The sequence below is a fragment of the Podarcis muralis genome, chromosome 6 (genome assembly GCF_964188315.1).
Source record: "Podarcis muralis chromosome 6, rPodMur119.hap1.1, whole genome shotgun sequence".
Lineage (NCBI taxonomy): Eukaryota > Metazoa > Chordata > Lepidosauria > Squamata > Lacertidae > Podarcis > Podarcis muralis.
The window spans coordinates 79,754,626-79,770,799 of record NC_135660.1 but is presented as its reverse complement, the minus strand read 5'-3'; the positions used below and the strand labels follow the sequence as shown (position 1 = coordinate 79,770,799).

General features: G+C 42.7%; 1 long non-coding RNA gene across 1 annotated transcript in view; it reads right to left on the bottom strand.

Annotated features, from left to right (window-relative positions):
• Positions 1-14,815: 14,815 nt before the first annotated feature.
• The window catches only part of LOC144328056 (uncharacterized), a 62,446-nt gene continuing 61,087 nt past the window's right edge, over positions 14,816-16,174 (bottom strand). The window contains exon 3 of the long non-coding RNA XR_013393292.1: positions 14,816-15,028. This is a non-coding gene — a long non-coding RNA (uncharacterized LOC144328056). The remainder of the gene's footprint in view (positions 15,029-16,174) is intronic.

The following is a 16,174-nucleotide window of genomic DNA, read 5'->3' as shown; positions in this document are numbered from 1 at the left end:
TGGGAGTTTCTGTCCAACAACATCCAAGGGTCCCTGGTCTACACTGCCTGACAGTGATTCTTCAGGATTTCAAAACAAAGCCATTCCCAGTCCTATTTGGGGATGCCTAGCAGTGAACCTGGGACCATTTGCATGCAAACTGTGTGTTCCACCACTCCAATATCAGCCCTTCCCTAGAGGGAAATGAGGGGATAATAGAGTAGAATGAATCATGAGGCCGTGGAAGGGAAATAGATATCTTGGCCATGTTGTGCTTTCTTTCTGGATACATTTTTAAAATTACATCTCTGCTACTTTCCCCATCAAGATTATGAACTCTGTGACACTATCTTTTCCAAAGAAATCTTTTGCTGCTTGAGATTTTAATGTTAGAGTGAGCTATATGGGTTTTAAAGTGCCTTTTTTACGTAGCACAGCAGTGCAGTCCGGGCTGCTTTCCCAAAAGTTCATCCCATGGCACCATTTGTAAATCTTTTGGCTACAATCCTGTGCATTGTTTCCTAGAAGTAAACCCCACTGAACTCAATGGGACTTACTTCTGAGTAGACATGCATAGCCATGCAGTGTTTAAGGGTCATTTCCTTGGTAGGGTATGTGTTTCATGGGGGAAGGTACTGGTGGGCATTTAAATGTTAAAATACCTCCATGGAATAAACCCACAGCAAAGCAACCTCCATAATGCTGCTGGATATATTTAATGGGCATCTAATATCAATGTAATTGATTGCACTTGGGTGTCCCTTCACATATTTAGTGAATACAATCTATTCTTTGTAAACCACTTAGAGGTTTTATTTACAGTTAAGCTGTATACAAATGCTGTTAGATAAAACAAATCAACAGCTTTTTGTGTGAGTTGAGCTTTTAAAGCTGGGCCCTATGGATGTTTACGTGCATCTAGGGCAGGCATTTACTGAGCAATTTCGGGAAACCATGGTGAGCTCCCACATCTGTAGTGACGAGGGACATAAAAAGGAAAGACCAGCAGTGGTGATGCCACTGGAGCCCTCAAGTGGTTTAATTGGCTCAAATACTGTAATACTATGTGACATGAGAGCCGGCATGGTTAAGCAGTAGTGACAGGTCAGTGGTTTATCTGCTGCGATAAGTAATAGTGTAATATGACAGTTTCCTAATGACACATTGTTAACCCTTACATTGAGAAGATTCCAAACTTTTATTTGAGATGTGAATAACATAATACATTATCTGTGCACCCTTGAAGACTACCTGGAAGCTCCTGCAAGTCCACAAGGCAGCTTTTCACCAATAGGAACAGCTTGTAGTTCATAGATGCTGCATTTTCTTATTGTGTTATCCTAGCACAACTGAAGATGCTTATTAAGGCATGCCAAGCCCTAAGGGATGCCTACCCTAACAAGGACCAAGAATGTCATCTTAACCATACAGCTCCAGCACTAGTCATGCTCCACCACATTGTGGAATTCCCTCAGCACAGAGGTGCATCCGAAACCTTCACTACATAGCCTTTGGCAAGTGCTGAAGACTTGCCTCTTTTTCCTGATCTTTGACACCTGAGATGAGTATTTTTAGGATTCACCCTCTTCCCCTGACTGTGATTTGTCTTACCTATTTTTAATACGTAATTTTAAATCGTTGTAACCCATGTTGGGGCCTGCTGGTATAGAGTGAAATAAAAATGATAACAACAACAACAACAACAACAATACTTTTGAACTATTTTCTACAGCAGTTTAGGACTGCCCTGTACAGGCAATCCCGTGTTTACATGGGGGTTACATTCTGAGGCACTGTGTGCTTTGGTGAATTTGCATATAATTGAAACCCATTGAAAATGCCTGCAAACACCCCATTCCTCCCCTATTCCATTCTTTTAGTGACATTCAGTGACATCTTTATGACCTTTCTGGGTCACTTTCAGGTTCGGCGTGATACGCATGTACACAGTTGCGCGCATATTGAACGTGCATAAATGGGGGCTCCCTTTACATCTTCCAGATTAGTAGGTGTTTCTGAACACAAAAACTTGGTATTCATGAATTGTGGGTGCACACTCAAGCCTCACTCCAACATTGTTGTGCCTGCTGCATGCTTGGTGCTCAACCATCTCCATTTTGAGTGTGGAAGATCTGCAGGGGGGAGGGTCTTCTACTCATGTTGGCTTGAATTTTGAGGAAAACCCTCCATATGATTGAGGACCCTGAATAAAACAGAGTCCCTCATCTCATGAACTGTTTTCTTCACATTCAAGTCAACACATGGAAGGCCCCTGCACATCTTTCCTGCGTGATGTACTTTGCACATAATTTTTTTTTGTGCCAAGGTGGCACAGAAATAAAGGGATGTGACGGTCTGGTGGGTGGGTGTGCGTGTGCCGCAAGGAGCACAGTCAGGGTGGGGCTTGCTTGTGTGCCTGCACCCATAGGTTGAGCGTTTGCATGTTCAGGTGAGTGCCCTTTAAACCTTTTTGGTAGAGCTGATATTTTGTAGCCCCAATTAAGCAGGTAGACAATTGTTTCAATGCATTTCTGTCACATCTTCTCATGCTTTTTTTCCTTGGCACGGTTCATACACAGCTGAGGTGTGTTGGGTCTATCTGTGAAGGGATGCAGGAACAAGCAGCAGACAATGTGTTTGCCTCCACCAAAGAAATCTCTCTCTCTCTCTCTCTCTCTCTCTCTCTCTCTCTCTCTCTCTCTCTCTAAGGGGCAGTTCACAGAAGACAAATTGCCTGTTGCAACAAAGTAAAATTTCGTCCTGTAACTCCTAGGATCAGCAAACATCCTAGGTGCCTTTTGAAACCTCTTCTAGACCTGATGCATAGTTTCCACAATTTCCATCTTCTTCTAGCTGATTTGCTCACTGAAATTTCTAATAAGTATAAAAGCAAGCAATTTGGCAAGATAAGGTGGTGTATTGTTTTGCTATCTAAAATGGAAGGTGTTGCCTTAGGTATATTTGGGATATTTCAAAATCCCGTTTTTGCAAGTGTCTTTCATTTCTGACCCCAGGCAAACCAGCCAGGTTGACTTAAAGAGATAAGAAATCCTGTATAATGTGCAGCACTTTCCTGCCATCCCATGGATACCAATTATGGCACATTTAAGTTTTATTTGGAACGAATTCACATCTGAGCGTCATCTAGTAAATTACTGTGGTGCTCCCATTGGCTCTTGGGAAATGAGGCTGAAAATTCTCAATTGGCCTTCAAGAAGCTTGAGACATGTCAGTTGGAGCGGTAGTTAGAGAGACCCATGAGAGATGTGGAATCACCTGTTTCTACTCAGGCTGGGAATGCAGCCAAAATGGCCTTGCTGTTCTATTCAACACATCCATTTAGGGCCCCAGTTTGGAGCCAGAAAGTGCATCGGCTGAATTAAGATGAAAAGAAGAACAACCCCCTACTACTCCCTATGAAATGTGAGTTTGGAGGCGTGCGGGGAACAGGGGGGTGGGGGAGAGAGAAGCTGGTTTTGAGCAGACTTTAGATTTTTCTGTACACATTCTTAATAGCTTGTCCTCAGACCTACCATGTCTTGTTGGGTCATTTAATTTTCTGGCAGAGCAATGGGATATTTTATACCAGCATTTCCCAACGGCTGGGATTTTGACGGAGAAATACTAGCTGGAAGTCTTGGAGGAAATAAATGGACAGCTTCTGTCTGTTTTTTTAACCTAGCAATTGAACTCCAGACTTGTTACTCCTTTCTTTAGCATCAATATGAGAGTAAATATCCTATATGCAGTGCGTGTGTGGTGGGTACTCCGCTTTCCCATACTTTTAGCAATCAGGCTCAAGAGCATTTCAGCTACCACGCTTATCAGACTGAGAGACATCTGAAAGGGAGAAGTCAGATCTAGTTTGGAAAGGCAGCAGTGATGTTGTCAAGTGTTGCAATTGCCTGGTTCAGAATATGAATCTGGCACACTTTTAATACACACCTGTATTGCAAGCCCAGGGTCATTTCTTTTCCACTCATCATACTCCAACTCAGATTATAAAACATGTCTGAAAAGCACTTGCCATTTACATTTACTTGGCTACTGCAGCAGGAGAATAGGAGCCCCCTCCCCCCACAAAAAGGGACTGAAGCATGAGCTGCTTAGTTTGGACCCAGTCCATTTGTTTTTGTTTTGTACATGCAAGTGTTTTGCACCCTGGGCAGCTGGGAAAGTGTCCCCCAGCTCTGTTTGTAAATGCACACACACCATTTCGGCTGGATTGCAGGGTTGATGAGAGTGGAGGTGGAAGCAGGAGTGGTTACATTCATCTGCAGCTGTTAGGATTTAAAAGTGGCGGGGCCAACAATGAGGTTGCTATAGCAGCAATAGCTTAGCAGATAACCTGAACCCAATGTGCTAGGGATCCCAGTGCTGGGTGACCAATAGCAGGGAGCCACCAGTAGCAGCCAGGTGGAGTATATATTTGGGGTGGAGATGAGGGTGTGGTGTGTGTACTACTGGTAAATGTTTTCTAGATGCTTAATTTATTGATCCTGTGTCCATTGTGACTTAACGTTTAGCTACGGTAAATTTGCTCCTTTTCTTGATCAGTTTGCCCTGGGTTTTCAGGTTGCTGCCATAGATTCACTGGTGTTGTTTCATGCTTGGGATGCTCAGTCTTGGGTAAAGCATTTACAGAATGTTTAATTTATGATTAATGCTTAATATATGCTCCCTATTATTACACAGTCTGTGGGTGGGCTCACACACATGAGTTAATGTTTTGTACTTCTGTTGTAGCTGGAATCTGGATGTTGTTAAGTTGATATATGGAGATGGTATTGGTTATTGGTAAGGGGCTTGTTAGCAAGAATTGTATCCCAAGCATGAACAGAATCTATGTACTACTGAACTACGTGCTCACACGTTGTGTCCTTTTTTACTGCTCAGTTGTGGCTCCTGGTGTTCATATTCCACTCTTGATCTTCCTGGGCCACACCCCTTGACTCATCTGGGTTCTGACCACATGGCAGAATTTTGTTTTTCAGGAGTTGCCAACCCTAACAATTGTCAACCTTTCAGTTGCCCTTTTTACACCATCAGACATCTTGTAGTGACTGAGACAGACCTTGGCTATAATGGTGTAAAGAAATGAATTCACTGGTGTGTGAGAGATGGAGAAAAGCAGGAAAGGGAGTAGAATGTGCAGCTCACCCCATATGATCGTTTGGAAGTAAGCAGGGCATTTTTCAGCTGAACTCGCCAGACCTCAGCTCCAGCACCTCTCATGTGGGCTCCATTGCCATTATAAGAGAACGAGGGAGGTGTTCGTTGTGAGTTCTGGCACCTCTTTTTCGAGAAAAATATCACTGGAAGTAAGTCCCACTGTGTTCAAACTAGTAAGTGTGTAGTCCAATTTAATTCCATTATGTTGTTTAAAGTGGCTTGTGGAATAGACTGGGAATTTCTAGTTAGCACCAACACTGAAGTTGCTATGTACATGTTAACGTTTCCTGGTGTAAGTTGCAGGATATAAGAGGGCATTTCTTCGGGCAATTACATTCCCTCAAAATAATTGTTTTTAGCTGCTAACCTTTGTGTAGTTCAAAGCTCTCATTTCTTTCTCAGTACCCATTCTGATGAGCATAGTTCAGAATACATTGCCTATCATCCATAAAATGCTCTGGGGCAAATTTCTCATTAATGGCATTATTAATAATTGTCACAGAAAAGGCCCTAATAGCATCAGACGTAATCCTGGTCATATGACTCGATCTTTATTATCAAGAGAGGGGGATGCATCATTAAGTCCCACCGACCATTTTCACGGAGCTGTACAAAGTGAAGCCCTTGCTCTCAGAAGCATGAAGTCTGGGGGAAATTAAAAGCTGTTCATTATAAATTCAGGATTCAAAAGTCTTGTTTTCAATTAATAAGGAGTGAAGAAGGACTGGGTTCATAACTTCTTTTAAGTTGGTATCATTCCCTAGTTACTGAACTCATTAAGAGATTCAAGCCTTCTGCTCATCTAATGCACTGAATTTATGCTGAGTTAAGATAGCCCTCCCAAACTCTTGGCACAATAGTCTATCCTATCAAGGCCCTGATATGCATATTTAGCAAACTAAACAACGTCAACATGCAAGAGGACAATAGGGTTGCATCCGTCTGAGCATCCTTTGGCCCCTCTTCGTCCACCATTGGCTTCTGCATCAATATGATACATTTCCCCCTGTACACTTGAGTCCTAAGTGTGCATATCCAACATATAGGAGACCTGATCAAGTACAAGCTAAGCATGTTTACATTCTATTTGTTTAAATGGAAGAGTTTGGCATGCTCCTAAATGTATCCTGTGGACAGGTGCTTAACTTTGAGTTGGATTATTCCCAAGAACATCTCCTTGCACCTTGATTTAAAGCTTATTTCTCACTGAGACAAATGGCCTATATGCAGATGACATTGTGTCTGCCTGTCTATTCTATTCATTTAAGAAGGTTCATAAACTGCTTACTCGAAAGATATCTAAGCAGTGTACATAAAGCAGTAAGATGATTATCACTAATATGCAGATAAAATCGGCGGGATTTAAAAACCAAGTATACATAACTAAATTATGTCTTCATTGCTGAAATAAAAAGAAACCTGTCTAATGTTAATAAGTGGGGAGCTCCAAAGTATAGGTGCTGCCACCCTGAAAGGCTGAAAGACACATGCAGAATCAACATTATGAAGTGCTTGTAAATGTTCAGGTTCCATAGATTGAAGTGGCTGAGCACAGATCTGCCTGAGACCATCATTAGAGAGATTTTGGGGCTTTTCAGATATTCAGCTAGGGTAGAAGGTATTAAAAGGAAGTGGAATTGCAATGGCAGGTTCTGCCTCCCAATTATAATTGGTGGTTTGAAGATCGAAGAGTGTCTCTTACAGATACAGATGATAAGGCAGGGTTTCTGATCATGCAGAGAGGTTTCTCTTCTATCTGTGGAACAAATGAGGCTGTTCATAACACACATTGTGCATGTTCCGTCTACCCTAATTGAACATCTGAAAAACCCTACTGGGGCAGTGTGTCAAAGGGAGCAGTTGAGCTTAAAAACCTCCAAGGAGTGAGAGTTCACAACCTCCCAAGGGGGACTGTTCCACCTGTTGAACAGCTCTTACTGTCAGAAAGTTTTTCCTGATGTTTAGTCAAATCTCCTTTATTGTAACTTGAAGCCATTGGTTTGAGTCCTACCCTCCAGAGCAGGAGAAAACATCTTCCATGTGACAGCCTTTGAGATATTTGAAGATGCCTATCATATCTCCTCTCAGTCTCCTGTCATAGTGATGGGATAGACAAGAGATGGAAAAAATGGAAATTTTAACTACATGAGGGTTTGTTTTCTGTAAGCCGGCTCCTCAAACATCCATCTGTCTGGTTTTAAGGTGAAAGCCTTGAGACTGTCACAAAGAATGATAGGCTTTGTTAAAGAAGGGAACTTGATCAGCCCACCTCATTGGATATTTAAAAGGAAAGCCATAATCCATCCAAAATAAACTTTTTAAGTCTGTGTTAGCAGGATCTCCCGCTGCTTCTATGAGAACAGAGGAAGGCAAACAAGCTTTTTGAGGAAATTGCTGAATAAAACCCAGATCAACTGCCTTGATGCTGGCTTTAAAACTATGAGAGATTTTTCCCTGAAGGAAGTTCATAGCCCTCGTCAGGGCTGTTTTAATGTCAGGGTCTGAAAACAGACAAGATGGGCCTGTGGGAATGAATATAGTGGTACCTCGGGTTAAGAACTTAATTTCTTCTGGGGGTCCATTCTTAACCTGAAACTGTTCTTAACCTGAAGCACCACTTTAGCTAATGGGGCCTCCTGCTGCCTCCATGCCGCTGCCGCATAATTTCTGTTCTCATCCTGAAGCAAAGTTCTTAACCCGAGGTACTATTTCTGGGTTAGCGGAGTCTGTAACCTGAAGCGTCTGTAACCCGAGGTATCACTGTGCACTAGCTCTACCCCACTCCATGAGATGGAAGGCAACTGCCCAAAGTGGGGAGACTTCTCTCCTTCTGGAGCCCCCCCATCTGCTTTAGCAACCCCAAACCGCTGAAGTACAGTGCTCCAACCCCTAGCTCCCTGAGCCATTCCAGAAGGACACTGCAGTCAACAGTATTGATTTGAGTTTCTTAGCTGAGATTTTCCTACCCTTACTTCAACACTCCTCCTCCAAAGGAAGCATTAATCACTCACTGGATCCATGCAAGCAATTCTATTTGGCAAGCTCTAAGAAGCTAAGATGGGTCAGCGTCAAAAGGCAGGTGATCAGCCACACTTCCCCAAGTAATTGGTCCACATCCCTAGGTGACAATAATTGAAACAGATCCAGCATCACGAGCTGCAAAGTGTTGATGCACAATCTGTTGGGGTTTATGTGTGTGTTTGTGCATGTGTGTGTGTGATGAACTAAATGTTTGGATAACAATAGCACTTGATTCTGTGTGCATTTGCATAGTATTTATAGGCCACCTTTCCCATGGGAAATTGCTCAAGACAGCATACGTGCGGAAAATAATAATCAATTACAGTGAAAACAATACAACATAAAAGCAGGCATAAATACGAGGTATGAAAACAGCAACAGACAATTCAAATCAATTAACACCTTTTGGTAAATACAAAAGATATTTTTAGCTGCCTTCTGATGAAGGGGTTTGAAGCAACGACATTTCAAAAACCACAAACCTTTTGGCACTTTTCTTTCTACATTAACCCTTTTTAAAATCATGTGCTCCAGATTCGCCACTTGGCAAAACATTGCCTGACTTACAAAACTGGAGAGATTAAAGGAATATAATAAAAGATTGCAAACTTTAGCATAAATTATCTGGGAAGTGCTGCCTGCGCAAGCTCTCCTGAAATCAGCCAGCCAGCTAAGCACATTTTGCCCCATTGATAACAATGGGAGACTCCAGCATGTATAGTAGTCTTTTCCATTGAACTCAGTGGTAATCTACAAATGCTTAACTTGGGCTGCAGCAGTGCCATTTTTTAGGGATGTCCGTTTGGTATGATATGGGGCTGCTGATGAAAACAGCATCCCTGTGCTGCATTCTCCCCTCCTCTTTCAAAATATGTGTTGCTCGTGTGTCCCTGCTCCATATCAGCCAACGAGAGAAGTCTTGTTTCTTCAATTATATTTTATTAAATTTCAACATTTTTAGCATCTATAATCAAAACACAGTTACGTCTTTTTTCTTATTTTTGTCAACTTCCCAACCCGTTTTCCGTGGAGTTGTTTCTCCCCTTCTTCTATCTATCAAATCACAACCAGAGTATAATAATCTAATTACTTCTATGGCTCATAGCTCAAATCCTGCTCATCATACTATAGTAGAAGAAGAAGAAGAAGAGTTTGGATTTGATATCCCGCCTTTCACTCCCTTTAAGGAGTCTCAAAGCGGCTAACATTCTCCTTCCCTCCCTCCCCCACAACAAACACTCTGTGAGGTGAGTGGGGCTGAGAGACTTCACAGAAGTGTGACTGGCCCAAGGTCACCCAGCAGCTGCATGTGGAGGAGCAGAGACTCAAACCCGGTTTCCCAGATTATGAGACTACCGCTCTTAACCACTACACCACACTGGTGTATTTCTTTAAGTAGTCTGGAAAAGGCATCCATTCTTCCATAAAACCCTCATCATTAGATTATCTTACTTTTGCTGTTATTTTTGCCAGTTCTGCATACGGTAGTTCATTATCTTACTTATCCATTCTTCTTTGGTGGGAACGTCTTCCTTCCATTTCTGCGCATAAAGAATTCTAGCTGCTTCTGTTGTGTACATGAACAACTTCAACAGTTTTGGAGTGGGGGATTTCTGCCCCTGTAATCCCTAACAAATCCCTAGGGACGTGGGTGGCGCTGTGGGTAAAACTTCAGCGCCTAGGACTTGCCGATCGCATGGTCGGCGGTTCGAATCCCCGCGGCGGGGTGCGCTCCCGTCGTTCGGTCCCAGCGCCTGCCAACCTAGCAGTTCGAAAGCACCTCCGGGTGCAAGTAGATAAATAGGGACCGCTTACCAGCGGGAAGGTAAACGACGTTCCGTGAGCTGCGCTGGCTCGCCAGATGCAGCTTGTCACGCTGGCTACGTGACCCGGAAGTGTCTGCGGACAGCGCTGGCTCCTAGCCTATAGAGTGAGATCGCACAACCCTAGAGTCTGGCAAGACTGGCCCGTACGGGCAGGGGTACCTTTACCTTTACCTTAATTCCTAACAAAAACACTTCAGGGTTTTGCTTGCTTGTTTGTTATACTCATTTTAAACTTTTTTTTTATCTTGTCGGGTATAATTTCCCAAAATACCCTCGCTTTTTTAGAAGTCCTCCATGTATGAAAGAAAGATTCAGCTACCTGTTTACACTTCCAGCAATTGTCAGGAGCCAATGGGAGAAGCCTTTCTGCATGTTATGGAGGTGTAGAATGCAACACAGGTGCCATTTTTTGGAGGATGGAGCCTGTTGCAGTTACCTCGCATTCTGCACTCGACAGTTCCATTCTAGGTTTCCAGCACTAATATTACGACCAGCATGGTGTCATTCCATCAGCCCTGGAGTACAGTTTGTGACACACATTGCCAATTCTCAGCTCTCGAGGCTCCTCATTGGTATGCGGTGCAAGCACAGCACCTCTCTATAACCTTGATAAATTAAAAATTGACTTATCAATATTCAATCATGCCACCTCATTTGTCCATTCCTTTTCTGTCTGGCATTTCTAAGTTGAAATTGGCACTGGCCTAAGTAAATGGAATTAAAATTGCATATTCCCCCTTTAAAACTGAAATTAAATCAGTCTGCTACTAATGTCATCCTAAAACACCATAGTTTAGCTGAGGTGATATAATGTATAGTGGCAGATGTAATATTAACAAGTGTTCCTTTTCATTACAGCACTGGTCTTCTGGCATTTTATCAAGCACCTGATTTAATATTTCACTGGGAAAGTGAAGCAATGGCAGGTGCAGGCTGTCCAGCGTATTTTGGTATTAAAATTAAATTTGCAGATTTCTTGGTAGCTTTTATTTATGAGGCTCTATCACACAGAGAAAGGAGACTTTCAAGTTTTTGCATGCTGGCTGGTTGGTGATTTTGCACATCTGCCTCTCGCTTACCTTTTGCTTCAACTCCTCTCTATTTTAGAATCCATCAAGTCAATGTGTCTCCATTCTAAAATCTATTTATTTTAAAGTGATTCGCTTTCTGAATACAACTGCGGCGTAGTTTACTAGTGTGGAGTCATTCCCAGTTAACAATATTGGCTAAAGAGACTAAAAACATGAAGCCTGACTTGGTTTCCTCCCGTTGTGGTTTGGAATGTAAAATTATTGCATCAAGACATCTAACCATTTAAGCATCATGCTGAAGTATCTGAGCATGAAGTATCTGAGGCATGCAACTTTCAGAGCTGTCATATTTCACTTTTAAGCTCAGGCATGAAAATTATTGGAATTTGAATGGCACAATAAACATGTGGCATTATCAATTGTAAACAGTGTGCATGCATTTAAAGAGCAGAGTTTCTCTGCATTATACAAATGTGTATGATGATTCTTATTCTTTTATTTATATAGGCCATCTATCACTTTGCAATGTTACATGAGCAAAGAACAAGCCCCTGTTGTGCAGTGCTTTCAGTCTAAGCTGGGACTATGGGCGAGGATAAGCAAGGGTAACAGATCCGAAGAGAGCAATAGGGAGGGGGGAACTGGGTAATATGGGGTCTGAATGTGAACAAATGCAGTTATATGTATTTAACCTTAATTATGGTTGAGAACAGGGACGTGGCTGGTGCTGTGGGTTAAACCACAGAGCCTAGGACTTGCAAACAGAAGGTCGGCAGTACAAATCCCTGCGATGGGGTGAGCTCCCATTGCTCGGTCCCTACTCCTGCCAACCTAGCAGTTCGAAAGCACGTCAAAGTGCAAGTAGATAAATAGGTACCGCTCTGGCGGGAAGGTAAACGGCGTTTCCATGCGCTGCTCTGGTTCGCCAGAAGTGGCTTAGTCATGCTGGCCATTTGACCCGGAAGCTGTATGCTGGCTCCCTTGGCCAATAAAGCGAGATGAGTGCCGCAACCCCAGAGTCGGTCACGACTGGACCTAATGGTCAGGGTCCTTATGGTTGAGAACAGAGGGGTAAATCTGAAGGCTTTGTGGAAGAAGCAAACATTGTGTTGCAAGTGGAGGAATCTGTCTATTTCAGGTCTGGGTCACTTTTGCTTGCACCAAATTCTGCATTGATCTGCCATGTTTTTGATCTTCATGAAAACTCACATTTAAATACAATTTTCTCTCAGTTGATGCACTTCTGAACTTTGTTTTCTCCTCATAATATGCACTTCTAAATGTATTTTGATAATTTTGAGTAGAGAACGACAGAGCGGCACAGCTCCCCCCCCCCTTACCCTGATAGCTTGGAGTGGGCTTGGGAGTCGCGGGCGGGGGCACACCAAATGTCACCCCCCTCAGTGAGGGCACCCAGGGCGGTCTGTCCCCACTGCTCCCCTTTCCTACGCCCCTGATCACTATCTCCCTGCAGTTTGAGGGAAGAGAGGGACCATGCACCTCACAAAGTTGTTCTGTGGGAAAGGGTGTACAGAGGTCATGATGGAGAAAGGACCAGGCCTTCACTTCTGTGCACAGCACAAAGGAATTGGATCGTTTTATATAGATGTTCCATCTATATAATAGGGGAGCTAACCATTCCGCGACTCCTCCTCGTAGTCTAGTTTATGCTCTCATTGCAATTTAGCAAGGAAAAAAATTGCTAAATTGTTGTTAATTTTGTGAGTGCATCCAGATTTTATGGTTTGGGGATTACATTAAGTATTGTTTTATTGTTCCTTTTAAAAATTAAATTTGATTATCTTTGGTTCTTATTAGTTTTACCCTCCCGGGTTTATCTATAGCAGAAACGTTCAATCTGTTCAGTCAGCACTTTGATGCTCTGTAGGCAGTTCCATAGACAAGTCCTTTTCAATTTATGTATTCTGAATGTATTTATTAGGGGTTGTGCATCAGCTCTGTTGCTTTCCGAATTATGAGTCAGGTGGGAGCAATTCAGGCAAGTTTATCACATTCCTAAGTCAAATTGCATCATTTAAAAGGCGTCTCAAAAGTCCTGAGTCACTCTGTGGACTTGGGTGCCCCCAAAACACTGCACTTTTAAAAAGCAAAACAGATTAAGCTGTCCCAGAGAATGCTCTGAGCATGAGTGAGAAAGGGCAGAAGAGGTGAGGGAAAATCTTTCATTCTGATCAACAGATCTAGGTTTTAATCAAAGTAAATCATTTCTCCAGAGCACTCCAATCACAGTTATTCTTTTTTGGGTTGGGGAAATGGTGAAACTTTGTTTTTTTTACATGCATCTAGACTGATTCAAGGCCCCCACACCCCTTCATCAAAATGTCAGTTCTGCAACAATTGTAAATGTGAATATGCCAAATATGTAAATACACCAAATAAATCAAAACATTGCCTAAGGCTACAATTCTAGCCCCATTTGCTTGGGAGTAAGGCACACTGAATTCAGTAATACTAACTTCTGGATAGACCTGATTAGAACTGCACTTATAATTGGTAGCTAACAAAATGACAACATTCAACCAAGTAAAGGGCTGATTGTTCCTCCTATGTCTCAGATCTACAGAGAAGTAAATCTCATTAAGTTCAATGGGAGTCACTCCCAGGGAAATCCTAAATTTCCCTAAGCATATCATACTCAAAACATGCTTTGATAAATGAGAATGATGATCACAAAAGCAACCATGTTTAGCTAGCCAACAAATAGAGTGGTACCTCGGGTTAAACACTTAATTCATTTCAGAGGTCCGTTCTTAACCTGAAACTGTTCTTAACCTGAAGCACCACTTTAGCTAATGGGGCCTCCCGCTGCCGCCGCGCCGCCGGAGCACGATTTCTGTTCTCATCCTGAAGCAAAGTTCTTAACCTGAGGTACTATTTCTGGGTTAGTGGAGTCTGTAACCTGAAGCGTATGTAACCTGAAGCATATGTAACCCAAGGTACCGCTGTATTTATCAAACTAATCTATACTATACCAATAAAATATCAGCAGAAAAAAATGTGAAGATCAAATTGTACTATGATTAACACAAGGTATGTGCTTCAAAATCTGTCAAATAGGTGGAATTATGATAAGGCAGTGGAAAGTACATGAGAGCCAGTGTGGTGTAGTGGTTAGGAGCGGTAGATTCGTAATCTGGGGAACCGGGTTCACTTCCCCTCTCCTCCACATGCAGCTGCTAGGTGACCTTGGGCCAGTTACACTTCTCTGAAGTCTCTCAGCCCCACTCACCTCACAGAGTGTTTGTTGTGGAGGAGGAAGGGAAAGGAGAACATTAGCCGCTTTGAGACTCCTTCGGGTAGTGATAAAGCGGGATATCAAATCCAAACTCCTCTTCTTCTTCATCTCAGAGAGCATCAGAGAACACCAGAAAACCTCTCTCTAATTTTTTGTCCCTTTAACCACACCCTAGCCCCTTCCAAGAGAGTTCACCAGGACTCACCAACAATGCAGTGGTAGAGTTTGACAGTCAACAGCTTTTGAGATCCCACACCAACCAAAAGCATTACTGTCAAGACAAGAGACACAAACAAGTCTGAAGCATTCGCATTCCAAATGGCAATGGAACCAGTTGCCATTCAAAGTGAATAATTGCATCCTAGACTTGAAAGTTCTCATACAGATTTTGCCTACAGATTTGCAGATATTTTGATGTTGTTGGGGGGGGGGGAGGCAAAAGCTCTTCTTGCCAGTCATACTGGGTTTGGGAAGTGCTCAGAATCAGTGAGAAACCCAGAACAAAGTTAAAAATGTGCCCTTACCAGTCACTTTGTCCTCACCACAGTGCGCTTGCCAGGTCATAATATATTCTCATTGTGAGTGTGCTGGTGAGCACAGTTGTTGACCTCAATTCATATGTTTCCCACCAGAGAAAAATTCTTCATGGGATGGAAAGGGATGGGCTTCTGAAAGACTCTAAAGCACATCTGAAGCAGGGCCTCTCCTCAGAGCCTCCTATGCACTGCCACATGATTCATCACCTAAAAAGAAGAAGAGTGAAAATAGAATAAATTAGGGTATATCTGCTGGAGTCTTACATTACTTTCTCCTAGATGGTAAGGAGGGACAATTGCCCATTCCTTCACTATGCAGAGAGAAAATCTACAGCAGACAATGTACCAATCTGGGAATAGGAGATCCCTTGCCTGCATCCTCATTTTTGTCTTGGAGAATGAAGCACATTCTTTCATTTTGTCTCTTATTTTTAAATAACGAATCATTTCACAAGAGAGCTCCAAATCCATAATCTGTTCTTTTAAAGATGGGATGTTTTAATGTGTTTTTGCAGCTTACCCAGACCTTGTGCATATTTGCTCTGTGCCGTAAATATTACCACTGGCTTCACTCTTGAAGTGCCTATTGCTAGCAATTACTTCCCAGGAAAAATTCGGTGTAATATAAATGAATAGTATAGATATAGTTTTTTTATCTGCTGGAAACAGAGCCATGTTTCATTTTCTCATTCTCTCCCAAGTACTGCCTGGGAACTGATGGGTTTGGTCGGTATTTACTGATATGTGAAAAATTAACTTTCTATTCACTGGCTGGAATTTGCTCTGCCACCAGGGATGGGAGATTGATGTTGGGGGAGAGTGATTAGTGTTCTGACAGTAAGACAATGGTTGCTCCTGACCCTTGCCTGGCCTTTCTTACACCTCATTGCATCCTGATCCATAGAAGGAGCTGAGCTGACTTTTTCTCACTTTGTGTGGGTGCCACAGAGGGAGAGGCTGCCTGTGAGTTAGTCACCAAAGACCCTAGAACGTTCCTTCCGAAAAGAACCACCCAAGGAATGGCTATTCAGTCTGAAGTCAGACAGGTCTTTGAAAATTGGGATTAAAGGATGTTCTAACTTATCTTTGCAGCAACCAACTTCTCAGAGGTAGTCAATGAAGCAACCAAGTGGTAGTAAAGAATTTAGCTAGAGGAAAACACCTTGGAGCATAGGAGGAAACTGCTAGGGGCTGTGGGGGCTTAGACCCCCCACAATAAAACATTTGAATGGGCTGGGCCCTCACAAAGTTGATGGGTATTCCCATTCAAATGGTGTGTGTGCCCTGCATCATGTGATCGATTATGAGGGGTGGGGCTTACCTGGGCCTCCACCATATTTTATTTGTTGGCAC